Source organism: Mustela lutreola, chromosome 3 (genome assembly GCF_030435805.1).
Source record: "Mustela lutreola isolate mMusLut2 chromosome 3, mMusLut2.pri, whole genome shotgun sequence".
In the NCBI taxonomy this organism is placed as follows: Eukaryota; Metazoa; Chordata; class Mammalia; order Carnivora; family Mustelidae; genus Mustela; species Mustela lutreola.
The window spans coordinates 108,370,225-108,394,243 of NC_081292.1; the positions used below are offsets into that span (position 1 = coordinate 108,370,225).

General features: G+C 42.2%; 1 non-coding gene and 2 pseudogenes across 1 annotated transcript; 1 reads left to right on the top strand and 2 right to left on the bottom strand.

Moving 5' to 3' along the window:
- Positions 1-4,660: 4,660 nt before the first annotated feature.
- LOC131828296 (U6 spliceosomal RNA) lies at positions 4,661-4,767 on the top strand. The gene has a single exon (XR_009352322.1). It is a non-coding gene; the product is annotated as a U6 spliceosomal RNA (small nuclear RNA).
- Positions 4,768-13,133: 8,366 nt separating this feature from the next.
- Positions 13,134-13,247, bottom strand: LOC131828222 (5S ribosomal RNA; annotated as a pseudogene).
- Positions 13,248-18,121: 4,874 nt separating this feature from the next.
- On the bottom strand, positions 18,122-18,587 carry LOC131828092 (large ribosomal subunit protein eL28-like; annotated as a pseudogene).
- Between the last annotated feature and the right edge of the window lie 5,432 nt (positions 18,588-24,019).

Below are 24,019 nucleotides of genomic sequence, written 5' to 3' on the forward strand. Positions count from 1 at the left end.
CACTGTCCAGGGGAGAAGGCTGGGTGCCCAGAGCTCAAACCCCTTAGACTGTAGGGACACTTAGACTTAGTCTGTAGGAGAGACCGACAATGAGAAGCCAAACAAATAAGCATGCAAAGAGTATATGGTGTGTCACAAGATGTCAGGTTCCGAGGGCGGGAGCGCAGGGGCTAGGGAATACAGCAACTAAAAGCAGTGGATGCGGGAGTGGGAGTAGTACAGAGGGGGTGGGATGTGGAATGACCTCTTTGAAGGGACCTGAAGTGGGCAGGCTGTCCATGCCTCAGGGGAACAGTGTGCCCGGGAGGGGTCCAGCATGTGCAAAGGCTCTGAGAAAGCACTTGTGTTTGAGGAGGAACAGAAGGTCAGGTTGGTTGGGTGAGGGAAAGAGAGTTGTAGGTGAAATTAAAGAAACAGGCCGGGACCTATGATGGGAAGTTTCATTTCTATTCTGAAAAACTTTTGTAAGTTTTTGAATAGGGGCGTGGCTCAGTCTGAATTTCCTTGGAAAGATCACTCTGGCTGTGAGTGGAGAACTGATTTGCCCAGGCCAGACAAGGAGGCAGGGAAACCACGAGGAGGATCCTGCAGAATCAAGACAAGAGACTAGGACCATGGAAGCCTGGACCAGAGGGGAGTGTGTGCTGAGCCTGTCAGAAAAGCAGCCACCATGGTGAGGTATCATGCACGTAGCACCCCAAGTGTCCACAGAAACACTGTTTATGGGCCTGTTTCAGGCCCTTCATGACCTCTGGCTGAGGACCCCACTGGGGAAATGATGGTCAGTTCAGCGACATGATATTAACAAACACTAAATGAAATACAAAATTTTTCTTTTTCAGTTATCTTTCATCCTTCCCCAGAGGGAACCAGATTTCCCAAAACTTATAACAGGGGTTCCCAAAGGAGGATGCATTTGTCTCAAGAATGTGTAAGCGATGAAAGCGTTGAAACTTGTATTTATAGCTACTTCTTCTCTTCTTGATCTCTGGATTACTCAGTTGGTGCTTATAACGTGCATTGTACATTAGTAAGACTGTACATGTATTCAGTTTATAAACATGTATATTGGATAGGATATTTTATATCCTATAAAATATTTTAGGATGGAGAGGGCAACAAGAAAATATTGTCCTATTTACCCAAATCCCAAACTCCACAACAGGGCTTATGACTGCCCCATATGGCTTCCTGTTTCCCTCTCTCCCCTCATCCCCACATCTTCATGTCACAGAACTGTCTTCCCATCCCCTGTTGTTCAATGGTGGAGATTAATGAGAAATTGTTCATTGCCTTTCAAAACTCAGCCTTTTCTGACCCATCTTCCCAACACCACATGCTACCAACAGGTCCTAGACACACTTTTGGCACAGCACCTGAAATGTTTTATTGCTCCTCTTTATTTCCAGCTTCTCTGTCTTTTTTGGCTACAAACGCCTTGGGATAGGGGTGGTAATTTATTGGTCTTTGGATCTCAGGGTTTCCAGAATTCACAAATAAAAATACAAGGTGCCCAACTAATATATTTTTAGTCTAAATTTTTATTTAGACTTTTATTTATTTTATTTTTTATTTAATTTCTTTATTTTATTTTAGTTTTTATTTTATTTATTAAATCTTATTTAGACTTTCACTTATTTTATTTTTATGTCCTAGGCGACATACTTCTTTGGGACATAGTTACACTATGAAGTTATTTGTCGTGTATATGAAATTCAAATTTCACTGGGATTCTGTATTTTAACTGGCAACTTTATTGCATCCCCCTGGATGTGCAGGTGCTGTCATGGTGGAGATGTTTAATAATTATCCTTTGAATGAACATCTGGATAAATAGGCCAAGTAGTAGCTATAAAGATCCCCATTCCACCAAAAGAGAAAAATGTGAGGACTGATCTTTTATCTTTTTAATAAACACGATGTTATTAAGGGGGAAATTTGGCACCATAAAATGTGTGTGTGTGTTTCCAGCTCTGTCCACTGACTGGGCCTAGAAGCCATCAGCAATGACTCCCTAGTAACTATGAACACCCTAGCGCCCATATCTTAGTGTCTAAATACCCTTCCTCTCTAAAAGTAGGAAAGCATCAAGGCAGCATGGAACATCTTGCTTTGTCAGAAAAACAAAGGAGAACTTAAAGATTAATTGGGTCATGTTGAAGGGCACAGGACTCATCTGGAAGGGACTTCAAAACACCAGTGTGACAATTTGAACATGAAAAAAGATAATGTCAGCAATGAATATTAACTCACTAAAAAAATGAATGCATTTATAGGTGTGTGTGTGTGTGTGTGTGTGAGAGAGAGAGAGAGAGAGAGAGAGAAAGAGAGTTGCTGGCATCCCCTCTTGCCAGAATATAAGCTAATAAACATGGGAGGAATTGTAGAATGAGAAAATCATTATTTTGCAACCAGCAACATAGTAACCGATTCAGGAGAATATAATCTAGGATGATAAAAGAATTTGATTAAAAATCATCAGACAACAGGATATTCACCTAAGCCTAAATTATTACCCTGCAGACTGTTTATAATTCCAAGGGGAGTGTGAATGGTTCCAACAGCAGGGTCTGGCAGCCCTCCTCTAACTGAGCAATCAAACATCATCTGGGAGGATCCCGAAAATATGTATCTTCTGATATGAAACAATTAGAAATACCAGTAATATTTAGGCAATATTCTCGGCAAAGATGCCTAGCCAGAATCTAATCATGAGAAGCAATCAGGCAGATCCAGATGTGGGAAATGTTCTAGAACAACTGGGTTGAAATCATTACAAAAATCAGTGCCGAAAAAGACAAAGACGAGTGGGAGGGTCGTTCTAGAGTAAATGATGTTAAAGGGGCATAGCCGCGAAAGGATTGGGGGGGGGGGGTGGAGGGAGGAGAAAAACCACAAAGAGGTTTTGGGAATGCTAGAAAAAAAATGGAAACGATACTATTCAATTAATGTGCGTTTTCTGACATGTGAGTGCTGTGTGATGGTTCTGGAGAAGAATATTTTTCCTCCTGGAGATTCATACCTGAGGACTAGGGCTGCATGTAGTGGTGTCTGCAACTTAATTTCCAATGGTTCAGAGACAGAGAATGAATCTAGGTGAAGTTTTCTAAAACATTATAAATCAACAAGGCCCATAACAAAGGTAAGGCATGGGGATACTTGGAGAAGAAAAGATCTGGAAACTGAAGAAAGGCATGGAGAAAAGGAGGGCAGAGCATTTATGAACTGGCAAACAGTCTATTGGGAAGGAAAGGTCCTACATGCTCTCTCCCTCCTTCTCCAGAACATTCCTCCACCCCCATCCTGGCAAAGCCCTCACTTCTGGCTCTGGGGTACGCTATGACCTATCCCTGGCCAGAGCAGAACTAAACAATTGATTGATGAAAACAAAGCTCCTGTGATAAATTTTGGCCCTTCTGTGCAGACCTCAGTATCTCCAAGCATCACCCTGCCCTTTAACATCTTTATTATAACATGTATAACACACACATTCAAGCATAATCCAATTTCCCCCTGTACCCTCCCCCTTCTTCTAGCGACTGCCAGGCCCATCTGACGATGGAATGCATCCTCTAAGCAATGATTTCTTGCAAAACAATAATTACAAAACACTTAGTGGCATTTCCAAATGATTATACATTTTATTTAAATATTTATCTTTTTGAAATTTGACTTATAATCTATAAGTAATTAGTTATCAGCCTAGCTACCCGGGTGACAGGTGGGTTCCTTAATTTTCTATGCAGTCGACAGGTTTTAACTCTGAAATTATTCTAGTCACAGCACACTTCAAAGGTCTAAATGAAAAAAAAAAGTTAAATGCCTTAATATCTTTGAGATTTGCAAAGATATTTGAGGATTTGCTGAGGGATTCGGTGTAGGATGAAGAAAGTGTTTTGTTAGCAGGGAGACTAACTTGCATCTCCAATTTGAAAGAAAATGTGAAATCCAAATGCACAAAGATTATTTAGATGAGAGCGCCCTGAACAATCATTGTTCTCGCTCTGCATTCTGAACGGCTGAGTCCTACATTACACTGGTTCGGGGGAGGGGGGGTAGGTGGGGGGAGAGGGGTGGGCATGCTTTCCCACTTCGGCAAGGGTAACCATGTAGCCACAAGTACAAAATACAAACGGGCAAACTCTCATTATAGGATATGTAAACTATAGTTGAAGCTCAGACTCTCTCCTGGACAAACACACCCTCCAGGTATATTTGCAAGCCCGTTGGTGTGCCAGGCTGGGTGACCCTTCAACCTTCCTGCTCCGCCTGGCCCACGGGAGGCTTCCAAGGTCTGTCCCCTCCCCTGCCCTACCAGTACTTTCGCCTGCACACTTTCTGTGCTCATCGGTCTCACAGTTCAGCTCCTCTTGGCACAAAGCTCAGGTTTCTCCACCATGCCCCATGACACTGTCCCTGAAGGCCTGGCCCAATGCCAAAGGCACAGGGAGTCCTGAGCGGAGATTTGACTTGTTGAAGGCATTCAGCTTGGCTGATGGTCTTTGGAAATTACCTTTTGGCCAATGCCCAAAGGTTCACTGCCACTGGTTGTCATCTTAGAAAAGCCAAATATAGTTGACCCTTGATTTTTAAAAATAAATACAGTATGGTACTGTTGATATATTTTTTCTTCTGGTTTTTAAAAAAGATTTCACTTATTGTGCTCGCTTCGGCAGCACATATACTAAAATTGGAACGATACAGAGAAGATTAGCATGGCCCCTGTGCAAGGATGACGCGCAAATTCTTGAAGCGTTCCATATTTTGAAAAAAAAAAAAAAGATTTCACTTATTTATTTGAGAGAGAGAGTGAGAGAGAGAGAGTGTGAGAGTGGGGAGGATCAGGGGGAGAAGCAGATGCCCATTGAGCAGCGAACCTGATGTGGGACTTGATCCTGCGACTTCGGGGTCATGACCTGAGCCAAAGGCAGTCGCTTAACCAACTGAACCACCCAGGTGTCCTCTCTTATGATTTTTTTTTTAAGATTTTATTTATTTATTTATTTGACAGAGAGAGAGAGAGAGATCACAAGTAGGCAGAAAGGCAGGCTGAGAGAGAGGGGGAAGCAGGCTCCTTGCTGAGCAGAAAGCCCAATGTGGGACTCGATCCCTGGACCCTGAGATCATGACCTGAGCTGAAGGCAGCAGCTTAACCCACTGAGCCACCCAGGCTCCCCTCTTGTGATTTTTTTAGTAACATTTTTTTCCCTTTAACCTAGTTTATTGTAAGAATACAGCACACAATACACATAACACACACAAAGTATGTGTTAATTAACCATTTATGGGAAGGCTTCTGGTCAATAGCAAGCTATTTGTAGTAAAGATTTGGGGAGCCAAAATTATATGGGAATTTTTGACTGCATAGGGGGTCAGTGCCCCTAACCCCTGTGTTGTTCAGGGGTCATCTGTACTAAAGAGTCAGCTAACAGCATGCACATTACGGTTCTAACGGGCTCTTTAGGAGAAAGCTCCCATGGGGGTTCCTATGACTCCAGACACCACAAGAAGATTCTTTTAAAGTCCCAGTTCAGGCAGGAGCGGAAACAGCTTCATGGGCCCAGGATTCAGCACCTTTCATCACCACGCCTGCCTTTCGATGCCTGCCCTTGCCTTTACTTCACTCCTACCAAAAGGACAAGTACAAATGCCTCTGAGAAATGTACTTGGTTTTCTGTTATTTCAGCCTGGAGCCCAAGTCCTTAACATCAGAGAGTGGGAGGAAAAGAAGGGACTCAAGTCGTGTGGTTTGGTGTCCATGAATTAGAGGGTGCAAAGGGTCCCCGAACTGATCCAAGGACATAGAAACAAGTTTTGTGCCCTTGAGCCCTTTTTGCCTCCTGGCTTGGTTGACGACAGCCCAGTCAGTCAGGATGTTCAGGGTGAGCACTGAACAGCCCCTCTCCCCTCTTCTCCGGAGTGGGCCAGCTGCAGCCACCCCATAACATCAGCCTCTCACCCTCAGCCTACCAACCACTCCCTCCTGCTTTTGAACTTTAGGGCAATTCTCAATGTGCAGCATCAGATCCCTGGTACCTGGCCTCCTACTTTCAACTCAGCTTTGTGGTCTTGGTCACTGTTCCTCAGGACACGAATTCACATCTGTTTTTTCCAGACTGGGTAGGATGAGCCCTGAATAACTCAGACTAGTCCAGGCCTCAGCAAAGCTATGACCTCGGGGGAGGGGGGTTGCTTCTTCTCTCCATCGGATTTTCCTTTCCTGCCCAGAGCTCTTCCCCAATGCTACTCTGCCTTCCTATCCCACTTAACTCAAAACCTCCTTCTTATCTCCCTACCAGAACAGCTCTCTGGAGAAATCCAGGTATCTTCATCTGTATTCTGATGCAAGCCAGTGTCATCTGTTCCAGGAATTGACTTTAAATCCGCTCTCCTGCCGCAGAATAGAACTGTAAGTCCTAAGGCATGGGAGGGGGCTGGCTGCGCCAGGGCCGGTCACCTTCTGGTTGGGTGGGCCTCAGGCAGTCAAAGCAGGAGTGAAATTAAAAGCACTTAACAGCTAAGCACATGCTTGGCCCTCCTGAGACTCAGCAGGAACGTTAGAGACAGGACGCCCTAGTGTTAGCTGTCTGATTTGCAAGGTTGACTGAGCTATGATATTTGTGAATCCATTTAACAAATATCCATAGCGATCCAACTATGTGCCATACAGAGTGTAGCCCAAGGGAATGCAGCAGTGGACGAGCACATGAAATCCCTGCCCTCACAGAGCTTATATTCTAGAGAGGGAGACGGCCAACCAACAAGGAAAACAGTTAAAAATATGGCTCATGACAAAGAGACGAAGGGGAAGGGCAGTTAGGGGGCTACCTACATGATCCAGGGGGAAGACGATGATGACTGGGGCCAAGTGGGCATTGGCAAAGGTGACAGGTACTTATATTCTGGATGTGTGGTAAAGACAGAACACATGGGATTTGCTGGTGGACCCAACACAGGGTATGAGAGAAAGGAAGGAATCAAGAATGAGTCTAAGAGCTCTGGCCAGGGAACTGGAACAATGGACTTCTACTGGCTGAGATGAGGAAGACTGTGGTGGCTGTGCGTGAGTAGGGGTAACAGCCAATTATTTATTCATCCATTCACCCACTACTTATTGGGCTTGGCAGTGTGCTAGGGCTGATGGGAGAAGGTGAGTGATTAGTGACATGGGCCGTCCACTCATCACCTTAATAGCCCAGTTGGGATGAGGAACTTTAATCCAATAATCATACAACAAATGCATAAAAATCAGCTGCTGAGAGGTCAACACAGGAGAAGAATGCAGATTTTGGAGGATATGTTGCAGGAAATGTAACTAAATCAGGAGGGGGATGCTGATTGGGGAGGGGGAGATCAAGGGGTGATATGAAGGATGAGTAAGAGTTAACCTGGTGAAAGGGTTGATGTGGGAAAAATATTCCAGTAAGAATAGTGGGTACAAAGTCCCTGTGATTAAAGGAAGTGTGGAGCACAGGACATCTGGGGAGGAGTAGAAGGTACATAGGGTCTGGAGCATAGCAGGTAAGAGAGAGCATGGTGGGAGAAAGTGCTGGAAAGGTTGATGGGGCCAGGTCATGCAGGAGTCACGGGCCACATGCTGGTAATTTTCCATTATTTTAAAAGTAATGAGAGGTCATTAGAGTGCTTTAAACAGAGGGAGAAGCTGGTCCAATTTGCATTTTGGAAGATCAGTCTGGCTGCAGAGTGGAGAATAGATCGAGGAGGACCCTGGAAATGGAGAGCCAGGAGGAGGGGATCATGAAACTCAGGGGAAGGATAGTGGAAGAGTGGAGGGAAATGGACAGATTGGCACAATATCTATAAGATATGAAATCCGCAGTACTTCTCAATAGCCTGGTATAGGAGATGAAGAGAGAAAATAGCAGAGCTATCATTTTAAGTTGTGAATATAAAAAGAATGCAGGAGAGGAGTGCCCGGGTGGTTCAGTTGGTTAAACGACTGCCTTCGGCTCAGGTCATGATCCTGGAGTCCCAGGATTGAGTCCCACATTGGGATCCCTGCTCAGCAGGGAGTCTGCTTCTCCCTCTGACCTCTCCCCTCTCATGCTCACTTTCTCTCTCTCTCTCTCAAATAAATAAATAAAATCTTGGGGAAAAAAAAAAAAAGGAATGCAGGAGATGACATTAAGCAAATAGTTGCGTGTTCTTAGTGAGAAATGGAGCACATTTCCTTATCTGTGTTGCCTGGTACTGGAATAAAATCCTTGGGCCTAAAATTCTGTATATCAGGCTTGGGATATCTTGGGTAGAGTCATCTAAATCCAGAGGCAAAGTTAGGAAAGGGGTGGGATGGAGGAAGGAGGTATGAAAAGTACAACATGTAGAGGCAGACATGCCTGGGTCTGCATTGAGGAACAGCCACTGGCTAATTGTATGATGTTGGCAATATTCATCAAGTCTGAACCTCAGTGCCCTTGCCTATAAAATGAGAATAATAACATAGTACTAACCTTATAAGGCTGTTGGTGATGATTCCATGAACTAGCACATGCAAAGTGAATACCCAGGACTTGACATATCATAAATAAATAAAAGGGTGAATGTTGTTATTATTCTTACTGTTTATGAGACCTTTTTAGCACCTTGGTTTATAATCTACTTATATCAGTTAGCTAATGCTGTGTAACAAAATGTCCCCAAACTCAGTGCCTTAAAATAACAATTATTTCCTCTCATTCTTGCTTCTGTGGATTAGCTGGGATTCTGCTGCTCCAAGTTTGGCTCAATGGGGTGACTATAAGATTTGGGTCCAGTTCTGCTCCATAGGGCCTGGGTCTCTGAATTCTCACTGCAGCTGCAGAAGAGGACAAGCCCAAATGTGCAAGCATATTTTAAGCCTCTGCAAGTGTCATGCTCACTAATTAATGATTCTGGAGAAGCAAGTCACATGGCCAAACCCAAATCCCAGGAGTAGAGAAATCTACCTCACCGCAATGGGGAGCAAAACCACATGACAAAAGGTATGGATATAAGGAAAATGAAGAATTAGACACACCAGTTACTCAGTGGGTCATGTCACTCTTCAATGCCTTCTGGCTTTCCTTGAGGAATCATTTAGGATCATCAAGGCATAGAAAAATGGCTGCTGAGACCCAACTCCTTTTTCCATTCTAATTTCTTCCTTCTACTTAATGTTTTTCAGGGCTGTTTGACTTCATATTCTTTTGAAAATATTCATCAAGTTTCTCTGATGGTGAGCTACAGAAAACAACTCTGGCTTGTTGTATCAAAAAGGAAATTGAATGGAGGGTTATCATGCACCTCACAAAAACTGGCAAGTAGTTGGAGAATAAGGCTGAGAATAGAATAGATCATAGGACGGCTCTGGGGAGCCAGGCAGTAGAACCCAATCAATTCTCTTTTCTAGGCACTGATGCTGGGGTGAGGGAGCTCCAAGGGTTGGGGTGCTTTTCCATCACTGTGTCCTTGTGCTTGGAAATCAAAGTCTTGGCAGAGAGAGACCCACCTCTTGGTTAGGGCAGGGAAGTCATCATGGTTTACAGCTAGCAAAGACTATTCACAATAAGGAAAAAGGAGGTTGGGACAGTGGAATGGGATGACTCAAAACAATCAGTGTCCTATTCTCAGGCTTTGTAGTCAGTGGATGTGGCAGAAAGAGCCCTGGAGTAGAGGCAGCAGGCCAGATTCTATCCCCTGCTCTGCCCCAAAATTGCTTAGAATACGAAATCCAAGGTGGATTCGTTATTCTTTAGCAAACACTTATATGGTGCTTACAAAATCCCAGACATTGTTCTAAGAACTCAAAAAGCATTAGCTCAGCCATCCTTGACTTCAAGGAATCGTTAAGGAGGGTGACGGCATACCTGACCTCACAGTTCAGTTGTAGGGATTAGATGAACAACATGTGTAAAACATCTAGCACAACTCTGACATGCAGAAAATGCTCAGTATATGTAAATTCCCTTCCCTGAGCCATTTCCCATTTTTATTCTTCCAGAGAGCTCTATGAGACAGAAGCCTGCCTGAGGTTTCAGGTATCACTTTGAGTTTCTGATCTTGACATTAGGAACAGCACCCCCTACAACAGCATTGCCCAACTGCCCACCAGAACCCAAGAGGAGGTACAGGATGTTGTAAGATGCTGGGCATCTTCAGAGTAGACTGGTGTGTGACCTCAGGATGCCCTATTATTGCCAACTTTGGTATTTCTGATGCCAGGGAAACATTTGCTACCTTTTCTATGTTCTTAGGAGTACTGTATTGCATTGTGATGATGGAAATGTTCTCTATCTGTGCTGTCCAATATGGTAGCCAGTAGCCATCTGTGGCTACTGAGCTCCTGAAATGTGGTTAGTTTTCATGGAGAATTGAATATATATTTAACTTTAATCATTTAAATTTGTGGCTAGTGGCTACCAAATGGAGAGTGCTGCTAGAGTTTTTGATGCAATGGAGATCCCTAAGGGACCCTGACACCTGGAGGGGGGTGGCAGGATGGTGTTTTAGAGAAGGACGTGATGTCTCACTTTCCATCCCTATGAGGCAGCTGCAGAAGGGTCCCTGCCCTGACAATCTCTGAGCTCTGGCTTCTGCTGACCTCTCCACCCAGGTTTTCTTACTCCCCAGTGACAACCCCAGGCAGGAATCATCCTGCTTATCCGGCTCAGGCTTCTCACAATAAACAGACCCAAAGGTTAATGGAGGTGAGATAAATGGGAGACACTTGAAGAAGAATTAATTAATCTGGGGTTTCAGTTGCCCCAGAGTGACTCATCCCTGCAGAACCACCTGTGTCCTGGTTGATTTCACAGGTTGCAATCTACAAAAGAAGGACAACAGAAATTCCATATGGACCAGTAATAATATTTAGAATCACAGAATGTCAAAGCTGAAGGGAAACTTTTACATGCTTATTTAATGAAGGGGGGAAACTGAGGTCTAGGGTGGGCAGCCTCCGAGGCTGGCTCAAGTCCCATAGGATGGAATATGGCAAAGGAGGCTGTTTTGGTCTTGCTGAAGAAGCTAGAGGGTGGGTCCCATGGAATTCCAAAGGACTAAGCAGGGGTATAAGCAGAGAAGTGCATCCAAGGTGGGTCATCTGAGCAGGATGGGAGGAGCAGAGTTGGGAAGCCAGGGAGTCCAAGCGGGGTTGGGAAGAAGTGAGCCACAGAAGAAGGGACCCACATTCTGGACAAATAGCAGAACCATCTCTAGGGCTGTCCTGGTCTATGCAGGCTGCTATAACAAAAATACCACACGCTGGGTGGCTTAACCAGCAGACCTTTGTTTCTCACAGTTCTGGAGGCTGGGAAGTCCAAGAGGAAGACACCAGCCGACTGGATGTCTGGTGAAGACGCATTTCCTGGCTCTCAGAAGGCAACCTTTTCTCTGTATCTCCACATGGTGGAAGGAGGTGAGGGAGCTCTCAGGGTCCCTTTTATAAGGACAGTATCCCATTTATGAGGCTGTACCTTCCTGACCTAATTCCCTTCTACAGGTCCCCGCTTGGAATACCATCCCCCTGGATGGGAGGTGGTTTTCTGAATATCGGAGGGCACACATATTAAATCTATAAAAAGAACCCACAGCGAAACTTTTCTGGGTGGCTAAGGATCCGTTTCTTGTGCAACTGGGACCCATTTTGAGAACCCAAGATAAGACACAGGATAGAACATAGTAGAACTTCACCCCACTTGCTGGTGGTAGTGGCCCAAGGCTCATTTCCAACTTCTCTGCCTATCTCTGTGGTGCTTCCAAGACTGTATCACCCTAGTCAAACAGGACACATATTTTGAAACCACTTCCCCATCTAGAGCTGTGTTTGACAGTATGATAACTATAATAATAGGTGTTATTGGTTGAGCACTTCTTACAAAGGGTCAGGCAGAGTGTTAATGGTTTCCTAAGCTATTATGTCACTTGATTCCCATGACAACCCTGTCAAGTAGACTTCCTTCTACCCATGTTACAGATGAGCAAACAGACTTAGGAAGACCGAACTTTTTAATCCCAGGTGGCACGGATCGTAGGTGGCAGGGAGAAATTTGAGCTCAGGTCTGTCTCATTTCAGAAGCCCCTCCTCGTGTAAGCAGGACAGGCCCCCTGGCTCCATTCGACAGACTTGAAAGTTGAAATGTCACGTGGCAGCTTGGGGACATAGTGCTGGGCAGCAGCCCAGGGTCTTCTCAGTGCTGAGCTCTCTGTGTTTCCTTGAAAGACCGCATTTTCCTGGGTTGGGGATCATTTTCTCTTGTGACCAGGTGACTTTACAATTTATTTCCTTTGGCAGGCAGGGGGATGGTCTCCCCCATGGCAGTCTCAAGGGCCTCCTGGACAGTAAATATTGATTTGGGGGATTAGGAGCGTGGTCTCCTCTCTGAGTCCTTTCTGAAAGCACACCACTTCCTGAGTGGCATACTCAGTTAAATTTCAGTGCCTTGTCCTTTTGGTCAGCTCCTTGTGTGTGAAGGGAGGCGGCTCCCAGCAGACAGCAGGGAAAGGTTAGGAGCTCCACACAGCATCCTCGATGAATGTTGGGGGCCAGATCCAAATGCATGTCTGAGCAAAGATTAATAGGCACATGCTTTCCCTTGATGGGAGCTGGGCCCACGGAAGGGACTGTTAATCATCTCTCCTGGGTGTCCTGCATGGGAGGACAGGCTCCCGTGTCTTAGATGCTCAGGGAGGCCATGCCACAGCTTCCTATCCAGTATCCTACCCAATGCCCCTGGGAGGACTAGGATAACCCTAACTGGTGGCTTGTTCCCCATCCCTGTCACTGTGTGGTTCTTTCTGGTCCTTTCAGAGATAGAAGCTCAGATGTCACCCTTGGGTGGTGTCTTCTGCCCTCAGGGTGGGGGTAGGAAGTGGCAAGGGGCTGAATATGCCAGGGGGGCTAAATTTCCACTGAGGTCAGGGACTTCAGCCCCTTTCCCAAAGGAATAAAAAGAGAGAATACTGTCTTCGGTTTGTTTTCATTTTGTTTGGCTTTATCGTGGTAAAATACGTACAATGCAAAATTCATCATGAGTGACATTTAGCACATTCACAATGTTGGGCAGCCATGACCTCTGGGGGCAAGATATTTTCATCACCTCAAAAGGAAACACATCAGTGGTCACTCTCCATTCCTTCCTATGAGCCTCAGGCTTGGACTACCACTACTCTGTTTTCTGTCTCCCATCCAAGTACTAACCAGGCCCGACCCTGCTTAGCTTCCGAGATCAGACGAGATCGGGCGCGTTCAGGGTGGTATGGCCGTAGACTCTGCTTTCTGTCTCTATGTATTTGTATAGTCTGGACATTTCTTATGAATGGAATCAAATATGGCCTTTTGTGTCTGGCCTCTCTCGCTTAACCTAATGTTTTCCAGTTTCATCCAATAGTTTTCATGTCAGTAGTTCATTCCTTTTTTATGGTTGAATACTATTCCAGCATTCCATTGTGTGGTTAAGGTAAATTTTATTTATCCATTCAGCTGTTAATGAAGCTTGGGTTGTTTCTACCTTGTGGCTTTTATAAACAATACTGCTATGAACATTTATGGAAAGGAAGAACACCCTTTTTACCTATTTGAAACCAATCCAGTTAGTTCTGTGTTGTTAGTTTTAGCCACATGTGGATATTTAAATTGAAGGTCATTAAAGTGAAATAAAATTAAAAGTTCAGTTCCCCAGTTGGACTGATCACATGTCAACCCCTCAAAGCGACACGTAGCTAGCAGTGATCATATTGAATAGCATAGACGCAGGGTATTTTCACCATCACAGAAACAGAATTAGTAAACTTCTCTCTAAAATGTATATTGAAAATGACCGAAGGAAGTCAGTGGGTACACATTTCCAGTTATAAAATAAGCAAGTCATGGGATGTAATGTATTGCTAATCCTAAATTTCCTGTGTGAAAGGAGTTTTACTCCAACAACTCCCCCTAGATGGAAATATCAGGGAGCAGACTCCCACAGTCAGGCTCGCTGCCTCAAACGTGGGGGTCCTTCTCAGTCTCTGAGGCTGTCCGCTTCCAGAAGAGCAGGGAGACAATGCAATGGTTGAGACAGAGCTGGTGATGTTTCATGGTGGCTTGAGGGGAGAGGGCCTGCCTGGGTCACCAGGCCAGCCTCCTGGCGGGAGGGAAAGTGGGTGAACAGCGCTGACCCAGCACTGTTTAGTCAAGCAGGCACAGGCAGGAAAGCAACTAAGAAACAACTGAACCGCTTCCTGGTGTGGGGCAATCTCAGACACCCCACAGGGGGCCCCGAATGGGCTTTTAAGCATCTGGGGGGAGCACGGCCTTCTGGAAAAGTGGATGCATTCAGGGAAAGATTGACAGACCCCTTATGGCAAGCCCCTGGCCCTCCCCCAGAGGAAGGACAGGAAAAGCAGCCATGTGGGTAATAGGAGTGGGGACTGGGCAGTGTGGGAGGAGGAGTGGAGAGATAGCTGCCCTCTGGCATTTCCAACTGAAAACAGCCTGCACCCCTGTCTTCCACCCCAGGAGGCCACCAGCCACAGGAGAAACCTGGGCTGCTGTACAGTCGGGGGCCAGCCCCGACTGGACCTAAAGAAATCAAACAATTTGCTCTCTTCTTGGAATTCCATTTTGCTCACGTACGTAATCAAGATCAACCGGGGGATGCATGGGATCATTGGTTTTAAGCTCTTTTTTTCCCCATAGAGGGAATTGTTTATTCAAACGGAGTCTTACAGAGAATAAAACAATTCTCACGAGGTATAAAGCAAAAAAGAATAAAGCTGCTCTGGTTAAAGATGGCGGTGGTGGTGGCAGTGGCTGAGTGGTGCCCAGAGCTCAGGCATCGCACCCCAGCTGTGTCCAGACTTCTCACCCCTGTGATTTCCCAGCTCTAAGTGCCCACAATTTTAAAATAACATTTGCTCTCCTACCAGTGTTGGTGGGGATATTTTGGAGCCAGGGAAACCCTGGGTTCAAATTCCTCTTTCCCTTTCTTTTTTAAAAATTTATTTGAGAGAGAGAGAGAGAAAGAGATTACAAATAGGCAGAGAGTCAGGCACAGAGAGGGAGGAGGAGGAAGCAGGCTCCCTGCCGAGCAAAGAGCCCGACAGAGGGCTCGATTCCAGGACCCTGGGATCATGACCTGAGCTGAAGGCAGAGGCTTTAACCCACTGAGCCGCCCAGGTGCCCCTCTTCTTCCCTTTTCTTCCTTTTTAATCCTTTGTGATTTGGAATAAGTAACTACCCAGTTGACCCTTTCTTAATCTGTGAAGTGTATCAGTATTACTCTGCAGGAATCTTAGGAGGTTAAAATGCACCCCTGCATGGAGTCTAACAACAGCAGGTGCCCCTCATGTGTGTTCTGCTTTTCCCCCTGCAGGTCGGCCTCCTATGTCATCTCTCCCGGGCCCCCTGACCCTATCCAGGCTCTGCCCTGTGCAATTATGGGCCAGGCACAATGCTGGGTAGTTGGTATTGGGGACTTAAAGATAAATAAGACAGAGTCAATGACTTCATGGAACTCACAGACCAGAAACTGATAATTACCACACAGATGGTTTAAGGAAATGGATACGTTCAAACTTAGATGCAAGACTTCATAGTTATCATGGTTAATGTTCATTTTATAGCTCTGGGCTAAGTCTTCTGGCTTGTTTTGAATCTTATTTCTGTTGTCAAACACAAGAGCTATCTCATCTTTCTTTCCTTTATCTGCAAGTGTAACCAACATAGTTTCTGTATCTTTCCAATGTCATGACCAAGATGGTGACAAGAATTGGAACCAGAGCGAAAGCAGAGCTCTCAATCATCCTCCCAAATTAATTCTGATGTGTGCATCAACCCTGTGGTTCAAAAGTTCAAAAGTCATCTTTCCTTCCTGTGCACACTCCTACACCTTATTATTTTATAATACTTGGTAATAAATTTATTTTTGTATGCACACTCATAATTTTACATGCATGCATAAATATAATGGTTTTATAGACACATATATCACACCATACATGCACATTATTGGGTTTTTTGGTCAATTTTCTTCATTAACCTTATATACTTTATCTTTTTTTTTTTCAATAGTAACTCAAGAATCCTTTCACAAAGATAGCACCGAAGGGGAAGAAGGAAGTCCCTGCCCCCTCAAAGTTGAAGCCAAAGCAAAGGCTTCAAAGGTCAAGAAAGTGGTGTTGAAAGACATCCCACAGTCACCAAGAAAAGATCTACAGTTGCCTACTGCCCAAAGACCCAAGACACTACTTTTCCAAGGTCAGCCCAAATATCCTTAAAAGATCACTCCCAGGAGAGAAACAAGCTTGATCCCTATGCCATCATCATCAAATTCCCCCTGACTACTGAGTCAGTCATGAAGAATATAGAAGACAACAACACACTTGTGTTCATTGTGGAGGTCAAGGCCAACAAGCACAAGATCAAGCAGGTTGTTCAAGAAGCTCTATGACAGGGCGCCTGGGTGGCTCAGTGGGTTAAGCCACTGCCTTCGGCTCAGGTCATGGTCTCAGGGTCCTGGGATCGAGTCCCGCATCGGGCTCTCTGCTCAGCAGGGGCCTGCTTCCCTCCCTTCCCCTCTCTCTGCCTGCCTCTCTGCCTACTGTGATCTCTCTCTGTCAAATAAATAAATAAAATCTTTAAAAAAAAAAAAAAAGAAGCTCTATGACATTGATATAGCCAAGGTCAACACCTTGATCAGACCTGATGGCAAGAAGAAGGCATATGTTCAACTGGATCCTATGATGCTTTGGATGTTGCCAATAAAATAAAATTGAGATCATCTAAACTGAGTCCATCTGGCTAACTCTAAATAGAAATTTTTTCACCAAAAAAAAAAAAGTAACTCATGAAAATCACTCCAGCTTGGAGCTCCATTTCATGGGTCACCTGTCATAGGTCTAATGCACCCTGTTAAATATTTGCATAACAGGCTGTCCTGCGAAAAATGTGCCATAATTTATTTATGTATTCTTCATTGACAGGAATTTCCTTTTTTTCTGTACAAGCAATAAATATTCTTGTATATATGTCCTTACATACAGGTGCTTTCATTTTTGTGAGATAAACTCTGAGAAATGAAATGCTCCTAATTTTAGTATCTTAATTTTAATAGATGCTGCCAGATCACTTTCCAAAATAGCTGTCATCAATTATAGTTTCACACAGAAACCAGTGGAAGGAATTTCCAGTGTTTTAATTTTTGCATACCTGATAGTTATAAAGTGATAGTTATAAAGCTCATTGTTACTTCTTTTACTGAAGTATAATTGACATATAACATTGTATTAGTCTCAGGTGTACAATGTAATTATTCAATATTTGTATATATTGCAAAATGCTCACCCCTATAAACCTAGTTAACATCAGTCACCCTGTACAGTTACAAAATTTTGTGTGTGATGAGAACTTATAAGATCTACTCTTTCAGCAATTTTTAATTATGCAGTATAATCGTATTAACTATACTCACCATGTCCTACATCACCACTGCTACTTTAATTTACATTTCCCTGACTGCTTCAGAATTATATATATTTACTGTTGTTGATCATTTAAATCTGCTCTCTTGCAGATTATTGTCTTCTTAGTTTCTTTCCTTATTTTCCTATCAGTTGTTTGTCCAATTCTTGTCAATTTGTATAAACTCTGTACATATGATAGATTTAACCCTATCTATTAATGGCAAATATTTCCCCAAATCTATCTGTATGTATTGACTTAATTTTTAGTACCTCTTACTGTATGTAAGTTTTTGATTGCTCTGCTCTGCTTTTAAAACTTCTGGTTTTCCAGGGGCACTTGGGTGGCGCAGTCGGCTGAGTCTTCGCCTCTTGGTTTCGGCTCAGGTAGTGATCTCAGGATTGTGAGATTGAGCACCATGTCTGGCTCTTTGCTGGGCACAGAGTCTGTTGAGATTCTCTTTCCCTCTTCCTCTGCCCCTCCTGCTCATGCTCTAGCTCTCTCTCTCAAATAAATAAATAAATAAATAAATAAACTTCTGCTTTCTAGCATCAATTTGGATGGTCGCCTTGTCTCTAGATTAAAGACATACACTCTTGGATGTAATTTTTATTTTTTTCACATTTTAAATCATTAAGCCATCTGAAATTAATTAATTAATTAATTTAGAGGAGGCTGACTGCTTTATTGCTTTGCAGGTGAGGGCAGGGGCTCAGGAGCGCTTGGTGGGGCGGGCCAGCTTCCTCTTCATCATCACAGGCTTCTGGCTTTGCAGGATGGCACTGGCTCCGCGAATGACAGCCATGCGCAGATCTGGGCGGCTCTTGTTCTTGCGGATCATGTGCGGAACACTGCTGAGGGTGGACCTGGTGGTCTTGTTGATGGTGGTCCGCACGTACGAGGTGGCAGGTTTCCGCTGGCCAGATCTGCGCTTCATGACCACCACCACACCCTTGCCTCGGTCGCTGGCTCCACGCCCATGGTCTTGCGGTGAATCAGCCCGTTGTAGCGGAACAAGTTGCGGGCTTTCAGGTTGTTGGGCTCAGTCCTGTAGGCCGGCTTGTTCCTCTTGATCAGAAGGAAGCTGGAGCAATTCCGCACGACCATCCACTGCAGGTGGGCCGGCATGGCAGCGGCGGTTCCTCCCGTTAGGGCAGCCAGAGACGGAAAGAGCTGAAATTTATTTTTGTTTTTATTTCTCACAAATTAAAATACCAACTTTATTGTTTTATTTCTTGCTTATTTTATAAATTATTTCTGGATTTTTTTCTCATCTAAATACTTTTTATTTATTTTTATTAACACATATTGTATCATTTGCCCCAGGGGTACAGGTCTGTGAATCATCAGGCTTACACATTTCACAGCATTCACCATAGCACATACCCTCCCTAGTGTCCAAACCGCGCACAATCCCCAGCAACCCTCAGTTTGTTTTGTAAGATTAAGAGTCTTTTATGGTTTGTCTCCCTCCCCATCCTGTCTTGTTTCACTTTTTTTCCTTCCCAACACCACAACCCCCGACCCTGCCTCTCAAATTCCTCATATTATATTTCTGGATTTTCTATTCTGTTTCACAGACCTATTTATTTATATTTATGGAAGTAACACACTAATTTGTTTATAGGAACTTTATAGCGTGTTGTGTGTGATATTTGGTAAGGCAAATGCTCACTCTTTTTTTTTTAATGTACTATATATATATATATATATATATAGTCTCAGACATTTTTTAAAAATATAAATCATTAAAAATAAAGTAAAATATAAAGCATAAGATCATTTAATCCAGTTCAAATAATCCTATTGGGATTTGAATGGGAATTATACTATATTTACAGATACTGATTCTGGGAAAACCAAATTGGCATGATACCAAGTCTCTCCATCTGAAAATGTTTTATCTGTCTCTGTTCTGATCTTACTTTATAGTTATGTTTTCTAATAAAATCTTATAATTTTCTTCACATTGGTCTTTGCCTTTTTTATTAACCTCATTCCTTAGCATTTCCTAGTTTGTGTATGGAACACTTTTTTTCATTTTCATTTGTCATATACATTGCTGGAATAGAAACCATTGCTTTTTGTATATTTACCTTGTATCCTGCTACCTTAACAAATTCTCTTATACACTTTGGTAAGTTTCTAATTAGAGCCTATTGAATTTTTTAGAAATTCAATAATCCCCTCAGCATAAAAAGAGGACATTTTATCTTATCTTTTCTAATGTTTATAGTATTTTTTGGCTCATTTCATTTACCAGAATGAAATACTTGTGTAATTATAATGAGAACAAGCATCTCTGTCTTGTTACTAACTTCCAATCTAAATATTTTTAGGCATTTGGCATTCAGATTAACAATATTTTTATTTTTTGTTGTATTTGTGTAACCTAGTATTTAATTCTTTGGTGCATTTATTATAATTAAGTCATTATTGTATTCATATTTCAGTAAGTTAGTTTACTATTTTACTTAGGTTTTACAGACTTGATATCAAGTGTTCTTTAAGCATTTACTGATGGGATCACATAATTTTTCCATTCATGTATTGATACACTGGATAATGTTAGTAAACTTCCAGATATGGAGCTAGTCTGCATTCCCTGAATAAATCCTACTTCAGTTTGGCCCATTTTTCTTTTGACGCATCATTAGAGGTTACTCACTAATAGTTTAGATTGACTGTTCCCTTCTAGAGCCTTAAGTGAGATTGGCCTATGGCTTTTATAAAATAGTCTTCTTTTCAGTTTTTGATATTAAAGTTATGTTGTCATCATAAAATAAATCAAGAGAGCTCTCCATCTTCTCATAGGGTCAAGAGTAGGTTATCTGACACTGACCTGCTGTGTCAGTGTCAGATAAAAATCACTTGTGACTTTATTAGGCTCTGATTATTTACTAAGTCATAGTTGTCACTTTCATAATTCTTCTACCATAATTGCTATTCAAGTGCTCTGCTTCCTCTGGTGTCAATTTTGGTAATTTGCATTTTCTAGGAAATCATCCATTTCATCTAGATTTTTAAAATCGTTGCCCAAAAGTTGCATATATTAATTTCTTATATTTTAATTTTTCTTGCATTTGTGTTTTTGCTTACTTTCTTTACATTACTAAATTCTTTCTTCCTTAATCAAATTTGTGAAGACATATTTCATGATGTTGTGTTTTCAAAGTACTTGGCTTTAGACTTGTCACTCTCTCTTATTTGCAATGTTTTCCTATTTCTTTAGTTTCAACTTCTGTCTTGGTGAGTTTCCTATTCTAGATTTTTAAAAATGTCTTTTGTGTATTGGTTTTAATTTCTTGAACCCTGAACTGTCTTGATGTTAATTTTAAATAAATAAGACATTTAACACTATTAATTTTTACCAGTATGATTTTTTTCTGACCATGGATTATGTGTAAATTGTTCTTTTAATTGACTTCTTCAAAAGTTGCAATATCCCTTTTGATTTCTCTCCCCATCTAAGGATTTTTCTAAGATTAGATATTTTAATTTCTAAGCAGTTAATATTTGGGCCATTTTTTAAAATTATATGCCTCTAATTTTATTAAGATAATGATTAGAGAATGTGGCTTCTATTTTATAGTTACATAATCTCTACTTCTTAGAATAATTCAAAGCATTTCTTTTGGGGAAAGAACATGATCAATATTTTATGTAGTTTGTGAACATAGAATAAGTATATTCTTTATTCAAAGCAACTATAAATTTTACATATAGCCAAGATTATTGAGTTTTAAAATATTATATATATTTATATTTAATTTAATAGGTGTGAAATGTTTGAATGGAATTATACTGAAATCTTTGAGAGAGAAAGAGTGAGCAGGTGTATGTGGAGGGGGAGGGGAGGCAGATGGGGAGGGACAAGCAGACTCCAGGCCTGCACAGAACCCCACATGGGGCTTGATCTCATGATGTCACCTCCCTGAGATCACTACCTGAGCCCAAACCAAGAGTCCACTGTTTAACTCACTGAGCCACCCAGGCACCCCTGTGTATAATTTTAAAAATCAAATTCTTTTTACATTTCTAATAGCTTAGCTTTATATGTTTAGTTGACACATTGTTTTGCTCATACAATTTATGAAATATCTTCAAATTCACCACTTATGATATACAGTGTCCCTTTCTTGTCCTGTTTAGTGTTTAACCTTAAATTCTACTTTGTCTAATATTGAATATTGTTCCCACTCTTGCCTTTTATTCATTTGCATTTGCCTGGCATTCTTCTTCCCATTCTTTTCATTTGGATCTTTCATTGTTAATTTCTTTTAAGTATATTTATTTAAGCAGTTTATAAATGGTTTTGGCTTTTAACCCTCTCTGATAAGCTCTGCCTTTAAAAGATATAATTCAGTTTTTTCCCAAATTATTTGAAAACTTACAATCCTGCTTTTTCTTCACTTTTGTGTTGCTTTATAATTGTGATTTATCTTACACTGTTTTTTCTTTTTCTCTATGTTCACTGGTTTGATCAAATTGTTACCCATCTTATTTTTCCCCTTGTTAATTTGTACCTTCTAATAAACTCATTACATTCTATTAATGATTTTTGTCACTTTCCTTGTACTTATAATCATTTATCTTCATATTATTATTATTATCATTATTATTAGCAAGGTATTATTTTACCAAGCAAGACATTCTATTTTCACATTGCCTTCCCCTCTTTGTTACCCCGTGACATAATACCTTTAGGATACCTTCACTTACCCCTCCCCCCATTTCTCCTTCCCCTTCAGATTCCCCTCTCCCAATCTTGGAAGAGACATTTAGAATGTCTCTCACTTCTGTCCCCACCCACTGCCCCTGCCGACCTAGTGTTGCTCAGAGAGTTTAGTGTTTTTAGGTCTGGATGCTGTTAGAATGTCCCTTGAAATGTCTCTTCTCGGTTTTCAGATTCTGAATTTAAGGTATATATATTTCACATTTCTAGAGAACCCATAATTCTCTAACCAGGAATTTTCTCTTGGATTTTGTTGTTGTTATTGTTTTTTGTTTTTCTTAAATTTACCAATTATCTTTTTGCTATGGGATCCCTTCTTTGTTTTCTTCTAGATTCCCTACATTTGCTCGTCAGGTCTTCTGGTTCCATCTTCCAGCTCTCTAGAGTTTTCTGTCACTGTTTTCATCTCTTTACATTTTTCTCTGTGCATTAGTGTATCACTTGACTCTCAAGTCCACTAATTCACATCTCAACAGTGTTCTTTTCCTTTGCTTCTCTTGCCACACTGGAGAGTTGGAAAAACCACATTTCAGCTTCAGAAAGTCTTTTTGTGTGCGTTTGCTGCTCTTGATTGCCAAGAAGTGCTCTGTTTTTCTGTTTAGTCTCAGCGATGAGGAATTTGAAAGCTGACATGGCCAAGATAAATTACAATACAAAAGAATGATATGTGTGACTTTTGAACAATGATTGTGAAGTCTGGAAGAGACGGATCATTTCATAGCAAATAAAATTTTTAAAATTGACTGCGGAAGAAATGGAGCAGTTGAAAAGAGCAATTATCGTAGAAGAGAAAATAAAGTGATTAGATTGTACACTTCAAATTAATATTACAGTGTATGTTAACTAACTGGAATTTAAATAAAAACTTAAAAAATTTTCTTTCAGGCAACATCTTCTTCCTTTAAGATATCAGTCTTCTCAACAACAACAACAAAAAGAAAAGAAGAAAGAAAAGAAAAAAAGAAAAAGAAAAAGAAAATGACTAGAGATGTACCATTTAGTAAATAACTAGGATCCAGTGAGACTACAGCTGGGTTTTTATCTAACATTTAGGGATCAAGAGGAGCTCTCCTTGGTGAGGTATGCATTTTTTTCTGACAGACTATCCTCTCTGGGCCCCCTTACTGGGAGCACAGGTGGGAGTCTCCAGCAAGGAGACTGAGATGGACAGCAGCCTGCAGATCTATTAGGGGAGTTCTCTTGGGCTCGTCCCCAGAGAAGGGGAAGGAAGCAGGATTGGGAAGAGGAGAAGTTGAACTGTGAAAGGCAGTCTCCACAAAGCTTGATTTAATGGAGAGCTGGTCCTGAAGGACTTGTCCAGAGCTAAGATGAGGGGGTGAGATTTTATACTGTTGCACCCCGTCAGGTATAAGTGTTATCTGTCCTGGGAAGTGGGTATGACCTTGGATATGCCAAAGCAATTTCCAAAGAGGGCTGACTAGTAGTTTAGTACTGTCTGCCTACAGGTCTCCCCAGAAGCTCAAGAAAGGAGAGGGAGGGAGGGCAGAAGATCTCCATTCTTACAGGGGAGGCTAGTTGACATACTACAACATCCACTGTGGATGGGCCATTATTTTTCTTTGTGCCCCACCATCCTGAGTTTCTATCTTTTATTGGAATATCACAAGTTCTAAACTGGTGGTTGGTGAGTAATCCTGTCACTGTGGGCCACCGCAGCAAGCAAGGTGACCATCACTTTGAGGTGTGTGGAAGATATCTCCTGAACCCTCTTTTTCTTTCAGTCACTAGAGCATGGAGAACTCAGTCCATTTATTCAGCTGTCTCTTGACCAGGAAGATGGGAGCTGGGGAAGGGGAGGGATGGCTTATCCCCTGGTCCCCTGGAGGATGGATTTCTGCAGGTAA